Consider the following 24823-nt stretch of genomic DNA (forward strand, 5'->3'; position numbering starts at 1 on the left):
AACCTTCTGTGCCATGGACTCCTTCTGCGTTCTACTGAAAACTACATATACCTTATTTGGAACATTTTTTAAAGATGTAGAATTGAAAGAAATGTTAGAGGTTAATGAAAATAAAGGTAGAATTTTTCCCAAGTTCACAGTCCAGCTGAAATTCATCCAGGGATGCCTTGGGAGTCCTTGAACCCTAGGTGAAACAACCCTTACACTTTAGTAAAAGTAAATTGTCTGTTTCAAAGAGCTCTTCTCGTTCTACAGGCTAGTGAACAGGAAGAGTACTGCTAGGGAAAAAATTTATTGTCATAGAAATCATCTAGTTTGTTCCCTCCCTTTTATTTATTTATTTATTTTTAATTTTTAAACATTATTTTATTTGGTCGTTTTCATGCATTATTCACTGGAAACAAAGATCATTTTCTTTTCCTCCCTTCCTCCCCCCCCCCCCCCTTTCCCTCTCCCATAGCCGACACATGATTCCACTGGTTATCACATGTGTTCTTGACTGGAACCCATTTCCCTGTTGTTGGAATTTGCATTATAGTGTTCATTTAGAGTCTCTCCTCAGTCTTATCTCCTCCAACCCTGTAGTCAAGCAGTTGCTTTTTATCGGTGCTTTTACTCCCACAGTTTATCCTCTGCTTGTGGTTAGTATTTTTTAGATCCCTGCAGATTGTTCAGGGACATTGCATTGATACTAATGGAGACGTCCATCACCTTCAATTGTACCACAATGTATCAGTCTCTGTGTACAATGTTTTCCTGGTTCTGCTCCTTTCGCTCTGCATCACTTCCTGGAGGTTGTTCCACCCTCCCTTTTATATATGGGCAAACTGAGGCACAGAGAAGAGGGTGGGGCATGACTTGCCATGGTCACAGAGATAATAAGTAGAAGAACCAGAACTCAAACCCAGCCCCTCTGATTCCAACATTTACTAACTATGTGTCTAAAGGCAAGTCAAAACCCCACTCAGCCTCAGCTTCCTCATCTTAAAATGAGAATAGAGCACAGATTCAATAGTTGTTGTGAGAATCAAAATAGGTAATATGTATATATGTGTGTGTATATAAAAGTGCTTTGAAACTCGTAAAGAGGTTAATATCAAATATTATTATTACAAATCATAAATTTACAGGACACTAATACTAATGCATTGCTGGTGGAGTTGTGAATTGATCCCACCATTCTGGATGGCAATTTGGAACTAAGGGCGATAAAAGACTGTCTGCCCTTTGATCCAGCCATAGCACTGCTGGGTTTGTACCCCAAAGAGATAATAAGGAAAAAGACTTGTACAAGAATATTCATAGCTGCACTCTCTGTGGTGGCCAAAAACTGGAAAATGAGGGGATGCCCTTCAATGGGGGAATGGCTGAACAAATTGTGGTATATGTTGGTGATGGAATACTATTGTGCTAAAAGGAATAATAAAGTGGAGGAATTCCATGTGAACCGGGAGAACCTCAATCAACTGATGCAGTGAAATGAGCAGAACCAGGAGAACATTGTACATAGAAAGTCAAACACTGTGGAAAAATCCAATGTAATAGACTTTGCTACTAGTAACAATGCAACAAGCCAGGACCCTCCTGAAGGACTTATATAAGGGAAAGAATGCTATCCACATTGAGAGAAAGAACTGTGGGAGTAGAAATGCAGAAGAAAAAAATATGACATCACTTATCACATGTATATATGGGTATGTGATTTAGGGTTTAGGCTTTAAAAAAATCACTCTATAGCAAAACTGAATAATATGGAAATAGGTATCAAGTGATAATATTTTTATAACCCAGTGGAATTGCTTGTTGGCTCTGGGAGTGGATAGGGAAGAGGAGAGGGAAAGAAAATGAACCATGTAAACATGGAAAAATATTTAAAAATAAAAATTTATTTTAAAAAATCATAGGTTTAGAGGTCTAATATTGCTTAACTATTTTTCTTTGTTATACAAGGGGGTTCTTTTAGGGGGTAGCACCACTGAAGAGTGGCAAAGATAAACAAAAACAACTAACAAAACATTTAAAAAGCAATGGGCATATAAGATGTGTTACCCTGGGCAAGTCTCTTAATCCCAGTTGTGGAGCCTTTGCCGCTCTTTGATCTTTGAACTGATAGTAAAGGGGAAGCTAGGTGGCTCAGTGGATTGAGAACTGGGCCCAGAGACAGGAGGTCCTGAGTTCAAATCTGGTATCAGACACTTCCTAGCTGTGTAACCCTGGGCAAGTCATTTAAACCCATTCCCTAGCCCTTACCACTCTTCTGTCTTAGAACCAATATGTAATATTGATTGTAAGATGGAAGATAAAGGTTAAAAAAAAAAACACAACACTAAGACCAAAAGTAAGGGTTTAAAAAAAGAAGGCAATGGGTATGAAAAGGGGCTTGTTGGGGGCAGCTAGGTGGCTCAGTGGATTGAGTCTGGGTCTAGAGATAGGAGGTCCTGGATTCAAATTTGGCTTCAGTCACTTCCCAGCTGTGTGACCCTGGGTAAGTCACTTAACCCCCATTGCCTAGCCCTTACCACTTTTCTGCCTGGGAATTAATACACAGTGTTAATTCTAAGATGGAAGGTGAGGGTTTCCAAAAAAAGAAGAGTAAAAAGAGACTTGCTACTTTGGGGAGCGAAAACTCTTCACATGGCCATATTATGATAAAAAGCCAGTTGAATAGGGCCAGAAACAAAGGAACATCATCATCACCAGCACTACCAGTCATAAAGAGGCTTGCAAAGTGCTTTGCATGTCATCCTTTTCATTTGATCCTCACCAGCAGCCCTGTGGATGAATGCTTTTATCATCCTATTTTGCAGAGGAGGATACTGAGCTTAGAATAGGTTAGGTGACTTGCCTACAGTCACACAGCTATGTATCTGTGACAGGATTGGAACTGGAGTCACTGAGACACCGAAAATCCCACTGTGCACAGGCTGTGGAGAACTATTGGGTTTTGGCTGTTCCTTCACTCAGATCCCAAATGCTCTCCCCACCACCCCAGCAGAAAACAACTCCTTTCTCAGAACTGTGTTTATTTCATGGCCCCTTCCAGCACTTACCACAGGCTTCCTCTAATTCATATGTACGCTTTATCTCCAGCGCTATATATTGCAAGATCCTTAAGGGTAAGGAAAAGGTCTAATTTATATTCATGGAGCCGAGCAGAGTGTCTCTTATACAGAAAGGGGGCTCAATCAATATTTGTTTTGGGGAGAAAATTTAATATAATCCTGAACAGATAATGCAAAAAAGGGAGACAGACAGTTACAATATGGAATAGCTTTTCCATTCCATGATGCATCTCTTCCAGGGTGTGTGTGTGTGTGTGTGTGTGTGTGTGTGTGTGTGTGTGTGTGTGTGTGTGTGTGTTTCAGCACCAGATTCCAGGAAATGGAAGCAGACATCCACTGACAGAATCTCCCCTCTGGGATTTCAATCCTTGTTCATCCTCCGGACATGGGTCTGCTCCCCCCTTACCACTGCTGTCCAGGATGGCTACAAATAAATTACCTCAGCCCTTTCATCTCCTGTTAACATTTAAGTCCCAAGGCTCCTTCGTTCTGTTTTGTTTTTAAACAAAATCCACTCCTTCCCCTTTATTTTGGCTTCTTTCTCCCCAAGGGGCTTTACCCAGATGACCTTGTTACTAAGTTCAATCTGTGCATCAAACAGCGGCTGGTGGTCCAGGGGGATTTCATTTCTCCTAATCTGCTCTCCTTTTCCATGGTTCCTCTCTCACTAAATCAGACCCAGGGACAGCTGCACATGAGTCAGATTTATTCCTTTATTTATAAAAGCTTTATATGAAGAAATCTGCTATCTTTCCTTAGGACAAAGGACACTTCTCCACAGCATGGATAAACTTTGGGGACCCTTGGGCATCAGTCTGTGTACACTGCAAGCCATAATTCATTACTAGCTCTCTAGGAGTCTAGAAGATTTCATGAGCCCTGCAAAAGTCAGCTGTTTATTTGAAGGAGCAAGCCTAATATTCAGAAAATCATTGACCCATACCGAGAAAGGAACCATATTGATTCCGATTTATGAGATAAAAAATGATCCTTATCCTAGACACAAAACCAACTACTTGGAGGGGTTTATCAGCATTGTAAAAGCAATCCACTTGGCTCTTATGGGGGGTGGAGTTTATAAAATGCTTTCATCACAACCTGGGGAGGGGAGGAGAATATCATTATCTCCATTTTACAGAAGAAGAAACTGAGGCTCGAGGTAGAACCAACATGCCTGGGAATGCACAACCAGCAAGGACCTGAACCAGTCAAACAGCCTTTTCATTGCCGAGTTCTACGAAAAGGCTTCCCATTTAAGCCAGTTGTTAGATTAAAAAGTAAACTGTCAGACTGGCATGTTTGCCGTCTTCTACTAAGTTTGAAACAGAATCCTTTACCTCCATTTGCCTCTTGGCAAAATAAGGGGGAAAAATGTCCCTCTTAGACTTGGAAATTCTGGAGGATGTATGTAAGGGGTAAGTGTAGTAAGGAACAGTGTGGAAGGGGTAAGACCAAATCAGGAAGAACTGGGTTCTAATTCTGGCTCTGTGATCCTCAGGACATCCATCCCCTCTCAGAATCCTGCCTTGCCTATAAAATGCAGATAATCCTGACACCTACCATACAAGGTATTTGTGAGGACCAGATAGGATTATTAATATAAAGTATCTTGCAAACTACACAGTTATCTGGGGAGTTGGAGGAGAGAGATCTATGCTTCTTCCCCCATTGATGGGACATTTTCAGTAAGGAAAGTCTCATCTGTAACTTCTAGCTATGATTATCACCAACTTTTGTGAGGGAGAAAAGGAAGGTTCAGGTCAGGATATCAGACATTCTGGAGTGGACATTTCCTCCATTAATGCAGATGGTGATTCAAGGCATTAGGAGTCAAGTTAAAGGTCTTGGGTTCAAATTTGAATTATATGACTTACTGTCTGTGTGCCTCTGTATAAATCACTCACCCTCCCTAAGCCTCAGTTTCTTCACTTGTAAGAAAAGGGGATTGAACTAGATTTCTAGGATCTTTCAGCTATATGCCTATGACCATAAGATCTGTAACTTGGAATCTTAGAAAGTTAGTGGGGAGGGTGTGGGGAAGGAGAATTAAGTGATTTACCCAGTCCATGTAGGATTCAAACTCATGTCTTGTCTAATTCTAGGATGTGAAGTGCTTCCCATATTACCAGGCATGACCCCTACCTACTTTTGTCAAACAAACAACTAGTTTGCAGTCACAAAATACTGTTTTCCCTCAAGAGGATAAGAACATTCTCTTCCCCATCAGGTCCATTTTGGCTCTTTCCATTGGGTTGGGATCTTCTCCCTTCCTTTCCAATCAAGCACCTCACCTAGATGTCGCTCGGTATGGGAGACTGACTTCCATGATCTGAATGCCCAACCTAATTTCAGATCGCTTTTCTCAATTCGTTAGTGGGAAAAGTTGTTTTAATTCCCCAAAGATATGCTTCACATGCAATTTTGTCAGCTGCTTCCTAGCCCGAGGCCCCAAGGCCCAGAGGATGGCAGGTGGGTAGTGGGGTCCTCTTGAGAGCTCAATGTTAGCCAGACTCCCTGAGGAATTGATCTGCTCCATCATATTGCTGGAGACACACTGAGTTCAGAGATAATTAGGACAAATTGCACTTACATTTCCTTAGTTCATCAGTAGGGACAGCTATAGAGTTATGGCATGAGTTATGGATTTAGAGATAGAGGGCCTGAATTCAGATCCTACCACTACTGCATACCAATTCATATGACTGATTAAATCCTTCATTTCCCTTCTCTACCTATCTATGATATAGAGGTATTTGTAAGGAGATGTCTAAAGATTCTTCTCACTCTCAGGTCCTAGGATTTGTATATACTATTCCCAATTTTTGGTGGTCTAGATCTTTATTTTGCTCCATGTAAAGAACTCCTGGTGTGAGCACTCCCTCCACCAATATAGATCAGCAGCTTCTCCATAATCTATAGCAGTGATGGTGAACCTTTTAGAGACTGAGTGCCTAAATTGCAATCCTTATATCACATGTGAGTCACCTCCCCTTACCCCAGACAGGGAAGAGAGGATGTACTCCCACTGGGCTGCTGGGCAGAGGAGTGGGTGAAGTGAAGAATGTTTTCAGGTGTGGTGGAGAGATGGAGGGGACCAGTCCCCTCTGGCACACATCCATAGGTTCTCCAACATGGGTCTATAGTTTCAGGTGAGTTTCTTGGGGCCCTGAGGGGCAAAATAATTTATTCATATTAAGACCAAATCAGGTCTTAAATTGGGATCTTCTTGACCCCTAATTCTGTGGATGATTCATTACATCTCATTGCCTTTTGTTGTCATTCTAAATGGGGTGGTGTAACTCTATTTCTAGCCCAGAAGGAGGAAGGCATCCTGTCCCCCCTGCCCATCTTTAACAAGCTTCTGATCATTCAGATCAAGTCAAACTTGGAAAATTCCATCTAGTGAAGAGGCCTTGGCAGCTGAGAACAGCATCACAAAAACTAGGGCTCATTTTTCAACCATGTCCAATGAGTTTAATGACTTCTGAACACAGCAGCGACTCAAGCCTGAAGCTCAAGTTCATGCCATCAAAGGGCAGCAGCATACATCTGGTATTTCCAAAGCCAGCCTCAGATAGCTTCACAATGAAGGGAAGAGATTTCTAAGGCAAGGGTGTCAAACGTTGCCAGCAGTCCACCAACAAACTAATCTCATCCTGCCCAGAATAGCTGCCATCTTGGGTCCTCAAAGTAGTCTCCTAACCTGGTTTATTCTCACAACCCAAGTTTCTATATACCTCTGTTGCCCAGAGTCCATGCCAGCAGCACTCCTCCTCATGGGTGATAGCATCCCAGCCTTCAGATTAATCTAGGTTTAACAGTGAACTATTTGTCTACAAAGATCTCCGTCCCACTTGGTCACTGGCTGATATGTCCAATGTTGTTGTTGTTTTTTTCTTTCCAATTTCCTAGAAGACTTTTAGGGGTGGGACTGAAAGATTTTAGGAGAAAAAAATCTGGAATCCTAAGGCCCACCCCTGCCTTGCCAGCTGTCTTGTTCAACGCAGCAGAGGACTTTAACTTGCCTTTTAAAAAAGTATTAATTTGGTTAACTATAACTCAATATAATCAATTTCCTTTGTAATTATGAATATTTTATCATATGCATTTAAAAACATTCTGAGGGTGCCATAAGTTTCATCTAATTGCTGATTCTCCCCCTACGTCCCACAAAGAGTTGAGTCTCTCTCATAGAATGAATGGGACCATCTTAAAATTCTAGGAAGTTCCCAAAGGCAAAGAGATGTAGGGTTATCTGCCCTTTTCCATTGTTAGTAAAAGCCAGAGGTGGGATTTGAACACAGGCTTTTTTAGTCACAGCACTCTACCTACTTTGCTAGGTTAACCTCTGTGTAAAGTAGGGATTGGAGTGGCGCCAATAAACAACCTCATACTTTTATAACATTTTAAGATGTACATACTAAGGAGGTAATTTGGTTCTGTGGAAAGTGCTAATTTGGAATTAGGGACCATGTGTTCAGGAAAGACACAATTTCCACAAATTTCAGATTCCTTTTTTATAAAATAATGGGAGGGGAGATTGGATTAGATGACTTCTCAGGTCTCTTCATGCTATAAATATATGACATCAAGATCATTTTTCTTATAACACTCATGGGATATTCCATTTCCATGTTCCCATTTTACAGACAAGGGAACTGAGATTCAGAGATATTCAAAAGCATACCAGCAAGTTAAACATTCTGGTTCCTTCAATTGAGAGCTTCTTATGGCATGGAATCAGAACCCTTTCCAGAATCACGGAAGTTAGGATTGAAAAGGACTTTGGTGGCCACCTAGCCCAGCCTAATTATGGGTGGGATTGATTAGAAGACCTTTGGATCATATCAGTGAGATTATAAAATATGGACCTTCTAGCCCCACCATCTTGATTATCTCCTTTGGACACTTCAAAGCTTCTCAATGTTTCTTCTGAATTGTGGCACCCAGAAGCAAACACAGAATTCCTGATCTGGCCTCAGTGAGTGGGGAGGGGAAGGCCAGGCAATCACTTTCTAGTTCTGGACACCAATGCCTCCTTTAAGGATGCCCAAGATCAAATTCAGTCTTTTGGCTGCCAAAGGGATCTTGTATTTCTGAAACACAAATACCAGACTACTGGATCTTGATTTGAACCCACGCAAGGCATTGTCAGTTAGGTCTAATGTATCTGCTGCTGAAGTCTAGTCATGGGTAATGCATCCCGTAAGTCCCTAAAGACAGTCTAGCAAGGCTTCCTGAGCCTGGTGGAATCTCAGCAACTCTGTTCCGGGAACAGATGAAGACCAGTGGTCTAAAAGCAATAGTAAAGGTAATAACCAGTGTGCCACTTTTAGCAAACAAGCAGGGGAGGGGGGTGAGAAGGGAGGAAGGAGAAATGGAGAGAGGGATGAAAAGAGTGGAGAAAAGAAGAAATGGGGGAGGAAGAAGGAAGGGATGGGGAGAGAAACAAAGAGAGAGACAGAGGGAGAGATTTTGCTATATACATCTTGTTTTGTTTACTGGAAACAAATTGAGATGAGGGAGAATAGTCTAAATTTGATTATATTTGGGAAATGAGATGCAGACATGGCATAGAGAACCTTCTGAGAGTTGGGAAGACCTGGGGTTCAACTTAAGATTCTGCCCAAAACTGGCTGAGGGACCCTGGTCAAGACACAGCCTCTCAATGTTCTAGGCTCCATTTTAGGACTAAATTGTGGGGTAACTAGTTGACTCAGTGGTTTGAGAGTCAGGCCTAGAGATGAGAGGTCCTGTATTCAAATATGGTCTCAGACACTTCCTAGCCAAGTGATCCTGGACAACTCACTGAATGCCTAATGTCTAGCTCTTACTGCTCTTCTGCCTTGGAACATAATATTGATTCTAAGACAGAAGGTAAGGGCTTAAAAAAAAAAAAAAGGAATGAGTCTGTCCAGGCACAGGAAGGCCTGGGTTCAAATCTAGTCTTTGGTTCTTTCTAATTATGACTGAAAGCGAATCTCTGAACTCCTCTGTGCTTTTAGACTTCTTAATCTCTAATATAGGCTTGAAAAAGTACAACCTTCACACTTGTGGTTGTTATGAGGTTCAAATGAGAGGATGTAAAGGGCTTTTTGTCAGTTATTATTATCATTATTATTAACATGACTCTGGAAAGAGGGGCGGGAGATGAGGTCAATTTTGAAGAATTGTTAGAATATAGTTAGAAAATCCAATGGTCAACCCACCCTTTTCATTTTCTTATAAATGGCTTAAAAAGAATTTCTCCCAAGACACAAACAAGAGTTTGATTTGGGTTTTTTGTATTGTTTTGTTTTGTTTTGCTTTCAAATCCAAAATAGTCTCCCCTACCTAGAATGCACTCCTTCCTTTTTTACAATTTCTTCAGAGTATAGCTCAGGTGCCTCCTCCTATATAAGATTGTCCTTCCATTGTTTCTGTATATATGCAGTAGCTATACAGCTGTTTGTATACTGTTGACTTTACTAGATCATGAGCTCCTGGTTGGCAGGAACTGTTTTTGTTTCTCTTTGTTTCCTTTGAACTTGGCATGTTGCCTGGTACAAAATACGTACTTGATAAATACTTGTTGACTGATTAAAAAAAAAAAAGCTAATTTTCTCACCCTCTTAAAAAAAGTTTCTATTCAAATCTGGCCTCTGACACTTCCTAGCTGTGTGACCCTGGGCAAGTCACTTAACCCCCATTGCCTAGCTCCTACTCCTCTGCCTTGGAACCAATATACAGTATTGATTCCAAGATGGAAGGTAAGGGTTTAAAAGAAAAAAAATTCTAGAGAGTATCCCCCAAATTGGCTTAAGTCAACTTAAAGTTACATGAAGACACCCTGCATATACATTGTCCTTACTTGGTATACATGTGCATGAAGACTACAAATTCTTCGATTATAGGATCACAGACCTAAAGCTGGAGAAACTTTAGAGGCTTTCTAATACTAACCCTAAGTTTTATTATAAGTTATATTTTTTAAACTCCTACTTTCTGCTTTAGTAACAATTCTAAGACAGAAGGGTTAGGCAAATGGGGTTGTGACTTGCTTAGGGTCACATAACTAAGAAGTGTCTGAGGCCAAATTTGAACCCAGGTCCTCCCAATTCCAAACCTGGTTCTCTAACATTGTACCACCCATATGCCCCCATTTATTTTATAAGTAAGGGAACAGAGGCTCAAAGATACATGTGTGACTTGCCCAAAGGTCTTACAAGTAGTGAGTGTCAGAGGCAAGATTTTTGAAAGCAAGTCCTTTGAGTGCAACTCCTCTGATTCCAGACTCAAAGTTTTTGGTTTTATCTTGCACACAGTAGGCATTTAATAACAGTACAGAAGACTATAGATTTAGAACCTCTGAAGGCAGATAGTCCAATCCTCTTATTTAGCAAATAAGGAATGTGAGGCTACACAGGTTAAATGTCTTTGGCAAATCATAAGTGCCTTAAGTAGGATTTGAACTCAGGTCCCCTATACTGCATACCATCAAGATTTTAGAATTGAATTGAATTACCCACTCAGACCTTCACATCTCCAAATATAATGTGGCATTATGAACAAATTTTAAAACGATATTTATGTATTCCTAAACTTTAGTTCTTCAAAGGATGCTAAAATGTAAACATTGATACATTTCATTTTTCTATCTTCCTTCCATCCCCCAGAGTCAATTAGATTCTTTTGGACTCTCTCTGGAGAGATCCAACAGTCCCTGTTTCTGCTTCACAACTTGGACTACCTTCAGGTGGCCAAGCAGCAGAGAGCAGTTGTATTCCTGATTAAAGGCAACTCACTAGGCACCCTCTGAGGTCTTACTGAAGTACTGGACTCCATTAATCTGCCTGGAGGCTTCTAGTTACCAAACGAGTTTGACTACCTGAATATATGGAATGAAGGCAAGTTATTTCCCTTCTTGGGGCCTCAGGCCAGCCTCACCAGTGAGGTTGAATGGATGGTCTCTACAGTACCTGGCTTCCAATTTGAGAATTAAGATATTTGTGACTTCAGTAGAGCTGAACATCCTTCATTTGGGTTTGCCAAAGAAGGTATCATAAATCCCACTTTTGGAATGGGGGAAAGGAAAGGATCATTCCATAAAAATGGAGTAGCCCATGGGATTCAGAGAGAGAATGCTGTAGAACACTCCTGTCCCCTGTAAACAATGTTCAATCTGCCACCTCTGTGCCTTTGAACAGACTTTTATTCAATGTGTGCTCTGCTACCCCCTACATGGGGCCTTTCCTGATTTCATCTGTATTGTTAGTGACTTCCCTTCCCACAAGAAAAAGCATGTCTAATTTGTTCTATGACCAGACACAGAACTAAATAAAAGCTGAAGGTGAGAGATGAACCCAGGTCTGACTGACTCTAGGACCAGCAGTCTATTTACTATACTCTCAAAGCCTCATCTTTGTATAGAAAATAAAGGGATTGATCTTTTAAGATCAACCGATCTCTCAAAGGTCTTCTACCTCGAATCCTATAATCCTGGAGAAAGAAGAGAGGCAGGAAAAAAAAAACCCCAACAACACTTTCCCCTCCTCTCAGGGCTATCACTTCGGGCCACTGAGTGATCTTTGCTCTCTATGTTCCAGTTTCTTCATCTATAAAATGAAAGTCTATGGCCTCCTCGAAGTCTGAATCTATGATGCAACGAGCCTATCTAAAGCCCCTCTTCCAACCCTGAATAAGAATAAGATTTTTTTTTGAGGGAAAAGACTGTTTTGTTTTGTTTTTCTCTGGTACACTGGCCTGGCACATAACATTAATAAAATATTGTTGCATTTTATTACAGAATCAGCCTTAGAATGAGGAAGTCCTAGATTCAAGTTCTGCCTCTAATATATACTAGTCCAGCAGCCATGAGCATCTGACCTCAGGCAGTTATCTGAGGCTAAAAATACAGTAGAGGATTCAGACACTGAAGGACCAGGGCTAAAAGAAATACCTGTCACATAATAATAAACTATTTTTACATAGCATTGAATGTGGAAATATGTATTGCATGAAAGCACTGGTATAAATTATATCAGACTATGTAGATGAGGGAGAGGGGTGAGGAAGGGAGGGAGAGGACTGAATTGCAAAATGTCCGAAAGTAATTGTCAAAAATTGTTTTTACTTGGGGACAGCTAGGGAGTTCAGTGGATAGAGAGCCTGGATTGGAGATGAGAAGTCCTGGGTTTAAATCTGGCCTCAGATACTTCCTAGCTTTGTGATCCTGAACAAGTCACTTAACCCCCATTGCCTAGCCCTCACTGCTCTTTTGCTTTAGAACCAATACACACTATGGATTCTAAGATGGAAGGTAAGATTTAAAAAAAAAGTTTCTTAAAAAATTAAGTCAAAAAATTTACATAGCATTTCCATGTTTGCAAAATGCATTACATATATTAACCCACTTGGTCCTCACCACAACCCTGTGGTAGAGATGTTATTTTTAGAACTTAGCAGTCCAGGGGAGGAAGAAGGATTTGAACCCAATTCCTCCTGACTCAAAACTTTGCCCACTTTATCATAGAATTCAAATTCCCAATGAGCTGTATACAGAACACATTGATAACCTTAGGCATACTCTATAAATGACAGCTGTTGTCATTATTTTTATTACATGAGCTAGAAGGGTCCTTGGAGAGCATCAAAGAATCGAGGCTACTGTGCCCTCCAGCCCAACAGGGCAGCAACAGTGCCCTGTATGTGAATTTCACTCTAAGGATCCCTGGGCCTTTCCATGGGCCCTGCTGCCTTGTCCTGGTACATGTATTGTCTCTTCTAATTAGAAAACCAGCTCCTTGAAAATAAAGACTGTCTCAATTTTCTATCTGAAACCCCAGTACCTGGAGGGGAACTTGACATTCTGTGAGTGCTTTTTTTTTATTTTTTTATTTCATCTACCTAGTTCAACCCCATCATTTGCCAGATGAATCAACTGAGGTAGGGAGAAGTCACCTGAAGATCTTGCCCAAGGCCATTGGCACATAATTAGGAGCTGGGCTGGGCTTCCACTGAATATTCTCTGGCTCCCAAGCCAGGCTGTCACTATTTAGATTTCTTTCACAAACTCCTCTTTAAAGGGTGCTCACAACAGTGTATCTTTTCTGGAGGGGATCAGCTAAGATGTATCTTTTAGGGGCTCTTAGGGCTCACAACAATGTTTCTTTAAACCTATCTGAAAGAGTTTTTTAGGAGGTTGAACACATAACTTTAAAGCATTAGTTGGCCAGAGGGAAAGTGAGAATTTCAGAGAAGAGCAGGAGAAAAAGAAAAGTTGTAAAAGCAACTTATCCCTGGGGTTGTAGCATTCCCCTACCGCCTACCACATTGCCTTTATATACAGCTGGGGAAATTCTTTCTAGAGGAGTAAAGCAATGGGTGGGGGAGGGGGAAGAGTAATGGGAGAGAATGGAAGGTAAGAGATGACAAGGAGAAGAGGGGAAGAGATGGGGGAGAGGAAAAAGGGAGAAGAGAGGGGAAGGTAAGAGATGACAGAGGCACAGGAAAGGTGAGCAGAAGGGATGAGAAGGAAGAGATGACAGGAGGGGAGAGGAAGTCAGGAAGAACAATGGGAGCTCTGTAGAGTAGAGGAAAAGGCTTAGGTTTCCACCCCAAGTTGCCCAGTAAAGCCTAGGGGGTAGGGCTCTGCACATAGTTAGCTAGGTGGGTAGGTTTCACATTTACTGGCCTCCCCATAACCCTTCAGGGGGAGGGTTAGGAATTTTTCTTTTAGTGGCCAGTTCATACCTGTCTTTCATTGGTTTTCTCAGCTACAAAAATTATCTGGGGATTGGGGAGGACATTCACAGATCCACATTTTAAATGTGCTTGACAGTGGGCCTTGGTAGAACTGTGGAAACTTTCCTGAGGGCAAACAACTGTGGGAGGGGTCACTAAAAGAAAAGAAAGAGAAAAGGCTGGTCTGATTTATTAGCTAATGCTATGGATTTTATGAGGGAGCATGTAGCTCTTCAGAGAAGACACATTTTGGATATACCTAGATGGGTCCATGTTGTCTCTTCCATTCAAATGTAAGTTCCACTAGCTGTTTGACTCTGGGCAAGTCACTTAACTCCACTGCCAACTCCTTAGTGCTTTTCTGCCTGGAACAACTACACAGCAATAGTACTGATTCTAAGACAGAAGGAAAAGGGTTTAAAAAAATGTAAACTCCTTGAGGGCAGGGACTATTTTACTTTTTGTCTTTCTACCTCAGCAGAAGTGCAGGGCTTGGCACATAGTAGAATGGTTTTAATAACTGTTTATTGATTGATGGACATACTTGCCATGGGTAGGACCATATGGGTAAACTTCAAATGCAAAATGTCATCCAGACCCCTTCTGCCACTGCCCCCCCAACCAGGATGAATGGCCATCCAAACTTGGCCCCCACACATATCTTGCCTCATTCCCCTCATAAACCACTCAGAATAGAGCCTCAATCCAGAGTACAACTACCTCCAATTATATGGTATATTTCCCTCTGCCTTTCATGTCTTGTCGGGCCAGATTCCAGATCCCACTTCATAGATTCCATCTGCTAGGGCACCTATCAGGCATCTTGTCATCTGCTCATCCACCTGGTACCCCTTCCCAACCCCCACTTTCTACCTCTTTCTTAAGGAACAGGAATCAAATCAACATTGCCCACTGCTATGATGTGAAAGGACTTAATTAGTAAATTGTTCTATGGCTCCAATAACAACCCTTTTGACTTCAGAGACCAAAGCTTTCTTCCTGAGGAAGACTAGAATAGATATTGATTTTAAGGCAGAAGTGAAGTAAGGGCTAGGCAATTAGGTTTCAGTGACTTGCCCAGGGTCACACAACTAGGAAGCATCTGAGACCAGATTTAAACCCAGATCCGCCCAATTCTAGGCTTGGTGATCTATCCACCATGCTATCTAGGCCCACTCTAGACTTAGTATCCATAAACTTGAATGGGGAAAGACAACACCTTCAATTTCACTAACTGCTATCTGAAATTTAGCATCTCCTTAAATTATCTTTTTAAGTCTTCTGAAAGGAGCTCCATAGGCTTCCCCCCAAATGCAGAGATATCTACAACACAAGAACAGTTAAGAACCCCTGACCTAGCAGAATATAAACTTCTTGAGAGTTGTTATTGTCTTTGAATCCCATCCCTGGCCCTTAACACAATGTCTGGCATATAGAAATGTATTTCTATAAATGTGTGTTGATTGGATGATTCAGGGTGTTTCTAAGAGCCTCAGTTTTACATAGCATCTGTCTCGTCCACTGACGAGACTCTCAGAATCTTGGGGTTGGAAGGAGCCTCAGAGTCTAACTAGAATCCCCTGGGCCAATCCATCAATAAGCATTTATGAGGTATCTACAGTGTACCAGCCATTGTGCTAAGAGCTGGAGATACAAGAATAAAAGAAAATAAAACCCACTACTGCCCTTAGAGAGGAAGCTACATAGAGAGCAGATGGAAACCCAAGTTGAGGAAGGCTCTAGAAAACAAGGGGACAGAGAGAAGCTTCTTTTCTGAAAGGGAAGAGAGTCCTAAAGGATGCCATTGAGGCAAAAGAGAAGACTAAAGAACATTTAAGGTATGGGAGACAGTGTGAGCAAAGGCAGAAAGATGGCAGATGAAGTTGAATCTCCTGTTAGAGAAGAAACTGGTAAGCTAGCTGGGCTTGGCCATTGGCCATGGTGGAGAAGTGGGATCAGCTTCTGCTCAAAGTTCTGCAGGGAGCAGGAGGCCACTGGGATATCTGGAGGCAGCCCATTCTACTTAGGGACAGGATTGGCTTGTTAGGGATGTTTTGTTTTGTTTTGTTACCAGAGACTTCAATTTGTCTTTCTGCAACTGTCATTCATTCCCTCTAGTTCTATCCTCTGGGATCAAAAGCAGTGTAAACATGGGCAGATATTAACAGACAGACAGCGTTCAACTCCCCATCCTACATTTTCCAATAGCTCGGAGTGTAAAACACATCTTTAAAGATACAAATGATTATAGGCTCACATATCATCTGGAAAGGACCTCTGTGATCAAAACCAATCCCTTCATTTTATAAATGAGGAAATGCCAGGTGCATTAAGGGTAAATGACTTGCTCAAGGCAGAATGCAAACCCAGATCCTTACTATGAATCCTGTGCTTTTCCACTGTATGAAAGGCCCTCACATTCCAAGAATCATATAAAGCTAAAACAGAAAGGGAATTTACAGATCACCTGCATCAATTTCCTCATTATACAAATGAGAACACTGAGACTCAAAGAACAAGTTAAAGGGCTTTTCTAAAGGGATACACTGGGAATTAGCTGGGGGTAGAAGGTAGGAAAAAGACCTAAAAAAAGTAAACATAGCCCAAACCAAAACCTTCCCTTTCCATATTAAGCCCTCAACTTAGTTCATCCTGCAGCAACGTTGGAAAAGTGGGAAAAACCTTGAATTCAAAGTCATAAGATCAGGTTTCAAATCCCAACTTTGCTACCTACTGCTCATATTTGATCTGAAACAGTAGGGCTTTTCTGGTCCTCAGTTTTCTTATCTGTAAAATGATGTGGGCAATGATTCCTGAATCACTTCCAGCTCTCAGTTTAGGATCAGTTCCTTCAAGACTTGATAATATGCCTGTTTCAAATAAATATTTTCCATTCTTTCTCCTGCTCAACAGTCTCCCTAGTCCACAGAAGTCCCTTATTCTGGGTAAGTCACATCAGGCATGGAGTGAATTTTCTGACAAACAAATGCCTAATGTCCAAAACCCACTGATTCATTTCCCCTGCAAACACTTTTCAAGGGCAAGTTTGGTTCACTTGAGTAAAATCAGTGCCAGCTTTGACTGTGATGAAAGTGGAGGGAACCTTTGTACAAGCCAGCTACTGTTCTCTCTCACATACACACAAACACCCTAAGGCTGCCTTATTGCAAAACCTCAGTGGATGCAGGGCATGAATACTGGCAAAAATACCTGGGTGACTAGGATGGCAAAATATTTCTTTTATACAAAACCAAATAAATATACTAGGCACCAAAGCCCTCTCCTGCTTTGAAATATTTCCATTTGCTTATAAGAGCTTTCTGGTCTGAAATCACAGGCTGACTAAAGACTGTGTGGCATGGTAGAAAGAGCCTACGATCTAGCATCAGAGACCTTGGGTTCAAAGCTTACCTCTAACGTCCATTCCCTAAGAGAGGTAAAAGTCATTTAGGTTCCTTCAGTCTCAGTTTACTCATTAGTAAAATGAGAAAGTAGGATGAGATGGTTTCTAAGGTCCCTTTCAGATTGAGATTCATGACTGGGTTTTTAAACCTTTGGAAGGATGGTTCTACTACCCTAAGTAACAAGTTATAGCAATACTGACCACCATCCACTTTACTTCTTTAAAAAAAACAAAAACAAAAACAAAAAAACTTTACTTTCTGTTTCAGTAGCAATCCAAAAACAGAAGAAGAACGGTAAGGGCAAGAAACTGGACTTAAGTGACTTTCCCAGGATCATATAGTTAAGAAGTATCTGATACCAGATTTGAACTCAGGTTCTCTCAACTCCAGTCCTGGCACTCTAACCACTGAGCTACATAGCTGTCCTTTGCCTTTATTAAAAAAAAATAACTCTTATCTTCTGTGTTAGAATCTATACTAAGCATCAGTTCCAAGGCAGAAGAGCAGCAAGGTCTAGGCAATTGGGGTCAAGTGACTTGCCCAGGGTCACACAGCTAGGAGCCCCTTCCCTTTATTTTTAAGGCTATGCTAAATATTATTTTCAGGTTATGGACTGTCGTCCTGCTCAGGCACCAAGCATTTCTAGGAAAATCTTTTAACTACCTGCTTTCAGGTCCTGGGCTGGGAAAGCATGACTCTTGAAGCTGGCCTGACCATGATGTGGGCCTTCTGGGCTGTGTGTCTGCCTCATTGGTAGCAATTTAGGCTGATAATTGAGCAAATGGGAATCCATTTCTTGACAAGAACCAGGACTTCTGGTTGACATCCAACAGGCTGGAAAACATGAACCTGGAATAGTGGTTTGTTCCCTTGGGCTTTCTTAGGGGCAAGAAGGTTCTTAATATTTTTATAAAAGTTTACGAAATCCCTAAGTTGTTTCTTAGTGCCTTATCTGAGCTTTAGTTGTTGTTGGTTTCTCTTAGGTGATGTCACATTATTGAGACCCAAGCACCGACCTTCTTATTTATGGAAGTGGAAGAATACAGGTGAGAAACATTGCATATACTGTCTATTGGACACGACGAATGGGTCAGGGCAGATTATAACATAGTTTTAGAGCTGAGAGGAACGTCTGAGGACACAGGTTTATAGGGTTAGAGATGGAAGAATCTGGCACTGTGCTAATATAAAAAAAGGGAAAATAGCCTCTGCCCTTAAGGAACTTACATTCTAATGAACAAAAGATCAGTACTTTAAAAATGTTGCTGTCAGGGAGGTAAATACTTGTTTGAAAAAAATCTAAGTAATAATTTGTTACTTAGAGGATATCTATTATCTATCTATATCTATATGAATGAGAGAGAGAAAGGAGAGAGAGGGAAGAGAAAGAGAAAGGAAAATGAGAGGAGAGAAAGGGGAGAGGGAGAAATAGTGGAAGAGAGAGAGAGAGAGCAAGAGAGAGTGAGACAGAGAGAGTGCTGCTTTAAGTACATTTATATTATGCAAATTAGACTCCCCACCTCCAGGCAGGCAGTAACAGGTGCCAGGGGGTCTCCCAGCCCCTCAGGCTGCCTGCTGTGGAAGGGGGGAGGTCTGCAGAACTGTCTACTTGCATTAAGCAAGAATTGACTATTATATGTGCAAGTATGTCTACATACATCTATAGATATATACATGTGTACAGGTATTTATATATACATGTACATATGTATGTGTGTACATATGCATCTCTATTTTTATTTATTTATTTATCTATCTATATCAGAGAGGAAGGCATCATAGCTAGAGCGGCTAGGAAAGGAAGGGAATTTAGAGACTATCAAGTCTATGTGTCTCATTTTACAGTTCAGGAAACTGAAGACCAGAGATTAAGTGACTTAGTCCATCCAGTCACACAGGGAAAAAATAATGGTCATAATTTGAATCCAAGTCCTCTGACTCTAAACCTAACTCTTTACATTATAGTTTTGCTGAACTGTCCCTTCTCTTTTTCAGTTCTTTCTTTGAAAAGATGGCTCTTTGGGTAGAGGGGCAAAGGCATAGACTTAGAAGTGAAGTAACAAAAGATCATTACTTTTAAAATGTTACTGTTAGGGAGGTGAACATCGGTTTGAAAAAAAAATCATCTATCTTCTGTGACAGGTTCCACTAATATCCAGTTTTGCTTGCTCTTGGTGAGTTTAAGTGATTGGCACTGGGCTTAAGATAATGACTAAGCTCTAGGATGAGTTCCAGGCAGCTACCTTTCCTCCATATTCACTTCCATGAACAGCCTCTGTCTAATTGAACTCTGTGTTCTGTGATCCTGAAATGGTTTGATTATTTGGTGATTATAGACCTTGTTGTATGAATGTACTCTGTGTGTGTGTGTGTGTGTGTGTGTGTGTGTGTGTGTGTGCATGTGCGCACAAGGAAGAGAGAGAGAGACAGAGAAAGAGAGACAGTCAAACACACAGACAGATAGATATAGAAATACCGGAGCAGACAGAAAAACAGACTGAGACAGAAAGACAGAGATTCAGAGGGAGAAAGGAGACAGAGAGACATCCATGGATTAAAAAAAAAAAAAGAAAGCAACAGAGTGAAAGACAGAGAGAACCAGAGAGGGAGGGGCAGAGAAGAGAGATTGAGAGATTGATTTTCTGAGATTAGATGGAGACAGGAAGTAATCCAGGACCTTATCTTCAGTTGTGAGTTGGATACAAATGACACACCTAACCTAGTCTTTTCTCTTCAAAGAGATGTTTCTCTCCTCCGGCCTGGAGGTTCCCAGATGTCTATTGTACTTAATGCATTTAAATATACTTAAACTGTCCTTCACAGTTCCAAGAGGAATCAGAATTACAAGAACTCATTCTGGGCCAGGGGACCCAGAGAGAGTATAAAGAACACTGAATATGGAGTCTGAGGTCCTGGGTTTGAATCCCAGTGTTGCCACTTTTAAACTATGTGTGACCTTAGGTAAATCACTTCATCCTCTGGACTTCAGTTAATTTTATTTGCAAAATGATGGAGTTGAGCTCATTGATCTTTGTGGTCTCTTCTGATTTAAATCTAAGACCCTATAGCCTCAGAGGCCACTATGTCTAACTAGTATCTGGACAGTAATCTCCTTTAAAACACTAAGTAATAGTTGGTCATCCAGCTCTGTTGGGGATCCCCAATGATGGAGAACTCGCTACCTTATGAAATATTATTGGTATTGATATTGATAAATATTATCCATTATACTCTTCAACCACTCAAATAATGGAGACTTTTTTCCTCCTTCATGTGGCTTCCTGTAGCTACCACCTCTGCCCAAGCAGGTAGGTCTATTGTACTCTGATCATATGGAAGAGGTCATAATCAGTTTGAGGGTAACCAGGGTAGTGAAAAGACTGGAGGTCAAGCCTGAAGGGCTAGCTGCTAAAAGAGAAAGGTATTATATATCATATGTCATCTTCAAGTAGGTAGAATAGGGTGAAGCTTGCTACCCTTGGCATGGGATGGTAGAACCTGGAAAAAATCTTCCAGAAAATTAGTAACTGCCTAAAAGTAGGATGAGCTGGATCAAGAATGAATGAATTATCCATTATCTGATATCTTCAAACAATGCTAAATGAGCACTTGACAAATGAGATTCCTATTCAAGATCTGGTTAGATTAGGGGTAGCTAGGTGGCACAGTGGATAGAGAACTAAACCTAGATGAGAAGTCCAGGGTCCAAATCTTCTCTCATACACGTCCTAGCTTTGTGACCCTGGGCAAGTCCCTTAACCCCCATTGCCTAGCCCTTATAGCAATTCTGTCTTGGAACCAATACATAGTAATGAATCTAAGACAGAAGGTAAGGGTTTTAGAAGAAAATAAAGTGGTTAGATTTGAGACAGCTGGGAGATAGCTAGTGACAGTGAAGAGAGCACCAGGTTTGGAGTCAGGAGGACTGGTATGGAGGGCTTGTCATGCCCTTCTAGGGCAGCTCTCCAGCCTCTGACCCCCACCTGACACCCAGCTCTCACTTGTGGCTCCTAGTAGCTGCTAGCATGCGGCAACGGCCACACCCTGGGCAATGGCTTCGACAGGCTGGCTAAACCTTGTGAGGGTAGCCATCGGGTCATAGACCCCTGGTGAACCAGGGCTTTGCTCACCCAGCATGTGAAGACTGCTTCGGCTGAACAGACGGAAGAAACCAACAAGAAGGTTCAACGGCTGAGAGGGCGATGCAGCAAAGCACTGTGGAGTGCTTAGGGTGTGTTGGTGCACAAAGGACAACAAGGCCATCCAATGCAGCTGAGGAAGTCTCCAGGTGTAAGGACTTTTTGTGCCACTGGACCCAGGCTTCCAACGCTGAGAGAGTGGGACTGTCTCTGTGCATCGACATTTCCACTTAAATCTCCTTCACGCACAAGTATCTTTGTACACACTCATCTATCCTCCATAGATGAAAATGCACAAAGACAATCGTCATCCTCAGTTACCGAGAGACTACTACTATGTGACCCCGGGCAAGTCACTTAACATTGTTTGCCTAGCCCTTGCCCTTCCATCTTAGAGTTGTTATTAAGATGGAAAATAAGGGTTAAAAAAAAAAAGGAACTGGTTAGATTAGAATTGGAATTACAGGTGTGTGGTTAAATCCTAGCTCTGTCATGATTCTCCCTACGTGATATTAGGCAACTCACTTAACCTCTCTGAGATGTAGTTGTCTCATCTCTAAAATGGGAGTGGACAGGAACCAGGATTGATTAGCTGTCCTCTAAAGTCGCTGCCCACCTGAGACCTATGCTTAGTAATCCGTAACTTCAGGTGTCCCTTCCAATTCTGAGATTCTGTAATTTCTCCTCCCCTTGATGGATCAAAGTAATGAAAATGGAGCTGAAGACATTCAAAGATTGGCTCTGTCTCTTCCTACCTGTATAATCTAGGTTGAATTACTTAATCTTTTTTAAAAAATCTTTACCTTTTGTCTTAGAATCAATCCTGTGTATTGGTTCCAAGGCAGAAGAGCAACAAGGACTAGGCAATCAAGGTTAAATGACTTGCCCAGGGTCACACAGTTAAGAAGTGTCTGAGGCCAGATTTAAATCCAGGACCCTCCATCTTTAAGGCCTGGATCTCAATCTACTGAGCCACCTCACTGTCCAAGTCACTTAATGCTGATGAGTCTCTTTTGCCCTCATCTGGAGAGGATTGGTCTGGATGGTCTAAGGACCCTTCTTCCAGTGCTAAATTCTTTGTCTTGTTTAAATCTTCCCTTCTCAGTTCTAAGCTAAACATATCTGATTCCTTCAAATGACCTTTCTATGGCATGGCTTTTGGTCCCATCCATCAGCACCCTGGTCAGTTTCTTAGAAACATGCTATAGTTTTCCAATGTCCTTTCTAAAATGTTTTGTGCTACTTAGAATTGAAAACAATACTCCAATGTGATCTGGCCACAAAGGAAACTGTGTGATTTTCTCTTTCCACCTCAAGTGGCCTCACTAAACTTCTTTTATTGAACAGGGGCTTATTTTGTAATTTTGTAAAATTAATAATATTTTAAAACTGACCTGTGCTTTCACTGGCTTGGGTACTCTCAATAAGGAAAGTCCCTTTCCTAATATGGATGAACACTTACTGGCTAATCTATATCACATTTATTAATAACAATAACATAATGCTAGCTTATGGTTCCATAATGCTTTATATATATTATTCATTGGATGCTCATAACAATACAGTGATATTGTTTTGTTAGCCATATTTTGCAGTTTTGTTCAGTTGCTTCTCAATCATGTTCAGCTCTTCATGACCACACATGGGGTCTTCTTGGCAAAGATACTGGATTGGTTTGCCATCTCACTCTCCAGCTCATTTGACAGATGAGGAAATGGAAGCAAACAGGGTTAAGTGACTTGTGCAGGATCACAGAGTAGTATCTGAGATTAAATTTGAACTCAGGTCTTTCTGATTCCAGGTTCTGCACTCTATCCACTGTGCCATCTAGATGCCCACAGCTTTTTTTACATATGAGGAAACTGAGGAAGGTGATTTGCCCAAAGATGCAAGACTCGTAAGTGGAAAGGAAGAGCTTTAATTTAAGTATTCTGATTGTAAAATTGTGTAGATTAAATAATCAAAAAGACCTTGGTCAGAAAGGCTACAAAAGAATGCTAACAAAAGAATACTAACTTGAGTCAGAGGACCTAGGTTTGAATCCTGGCTTTATCATTTACTTTCTATGTGAACTGGGGCATGTTATTTTACCTTAATGGGCCTCAGTTTCCTCATCTGCAAAACAAAGAAATATTCTTGTTTGCTCACTCAGGTCCCTTCAAGCTTGGAGTCAATGATCTGACATCCAAAAATTAAGTTGTCCATGGGTTATAGGGTGTCAACAATCAAAGTAACCTATCTCTGGTTGGGAAACACAATAAATACTAGTTTACAGCCCAAACTTGTTCTCAGAGGACATACATAGACGGAAAGGGATGCCAGACTATCCTTCTTGAGCATCATCACCTTAGACACTCCATCATCATCTAGCCATTCTCAAGGTTACATGAAATCAGGTTGGTTTCATATCAGAGATATCCCAGAAGCCTGCCTGCTCAGCTCCTCTTTCACCAATAATTCACCAATAATGCACTTGCACACTTGTTGCCAACAGCACAATCTGAGGTCCAGCCTACACAGACACAATCAAGTTAGGGCCAGAGGGTCAACCTAGACTGAAAAGTCTCAACTTCAACAACATGTGGGTCACTAGTTCCTTTCATCCATCTACCTCTTCCTCTTCCTCTCCTGCCTCTCCCCTCCTCAGTCTCTCTCTCTCTCTCTCTCTCTGTCTGCCTGTTTGTCTCTCTCCTTCAATGGAGAACAAGATAACAGGGTACAGTGGAAAGGGCACTAGCCCTAAAGACATATGGACTTTTGTTTCAGCCCCAGCTCTGCCACTACCTTGGGCATGTCACTTTACCAAGATGAGTCTCTGTTTCCTTATCTGTAGAATGGTGATTTGGTTTTTGTCCAGTCCTTTGTCTACTTGGTGAGGAAATGCCCACTACTTAAGTATGTCCCTGGATAATTACCAACTTAGGTTCAGAGTTGCCTGGGGCACTGAGAGGTTGCCCAGGGTCAAATATACAAAGTGTCAGAGACTAGACTAGAACTGTCTTGCTGACAAAATAAGGCCAGAGCTCTAACCACTCTACCAGTAATGCTTAAACTGCTGGATGCATAGGGTTGTTGGGGACCAAGTGAGATGATGCATAATGATTTGTAAATGGGAGCTGCTATTGTTATGATTGGGACTAAGTGAATTATCTTACTGATCAGAGGAAGTATGATTTAGTAGAAAGACCTAAATTTAGCATCAGGATCTGGATTTGAATCCTAGTTCTACCTCTAATGACTATGTTACTAGGGAAGCACTGTGTGGTACAATGGAAAGGCAGAGAACAATGGTTCAAATCCTGCCTCTACCAACTATTACCTGTGAGACTGTAGGCAAATTACTTGACATATCTGAGCCTCAGTTTCCCCACCTGTAAAATGATGGAATTTCCCTAAATGGTCAAGGGGAATTTCTTGCTATCTTTAAATCTATGATCTTCCTCATCTTTTAAAATAAGTTTAGTGAGGGGGCAGCTGGGTAGCTCAGTGGATTGAG

At 41.3% G+C, this 24823-nt stretch overlaps 1 protein-coding gene across 2 annotated transcripts in view; it reads right to left on the reverse strand.

The window, feature by feature from the left end:
- LDLRAD3 (low density lipoprotein receptor class A domain containing 3) overlaps nucleotides 1–24823 on the reverse strand; it is a 308492-nt gene that overhangs the window by 280595 nt on the left and 3074 nt on the right. The gene's annotated exons all lie outside the window — the stretch shown is intronic.

This window comes from Monodelphis domestica, chromosome 6 (assembly GCF_027887165.1).
Source record: "Monodelphis domestica isolate mMonDom1 chromosome 6, mMonDom1.pri, whole genome shotgun sequence".
Lineage (NCBI taxonomy): Eukaryota > Metazoa > Chordata > Mammalia > Didelphimorphia > Didelphidae > Monodelphis > Monodelphis domestica.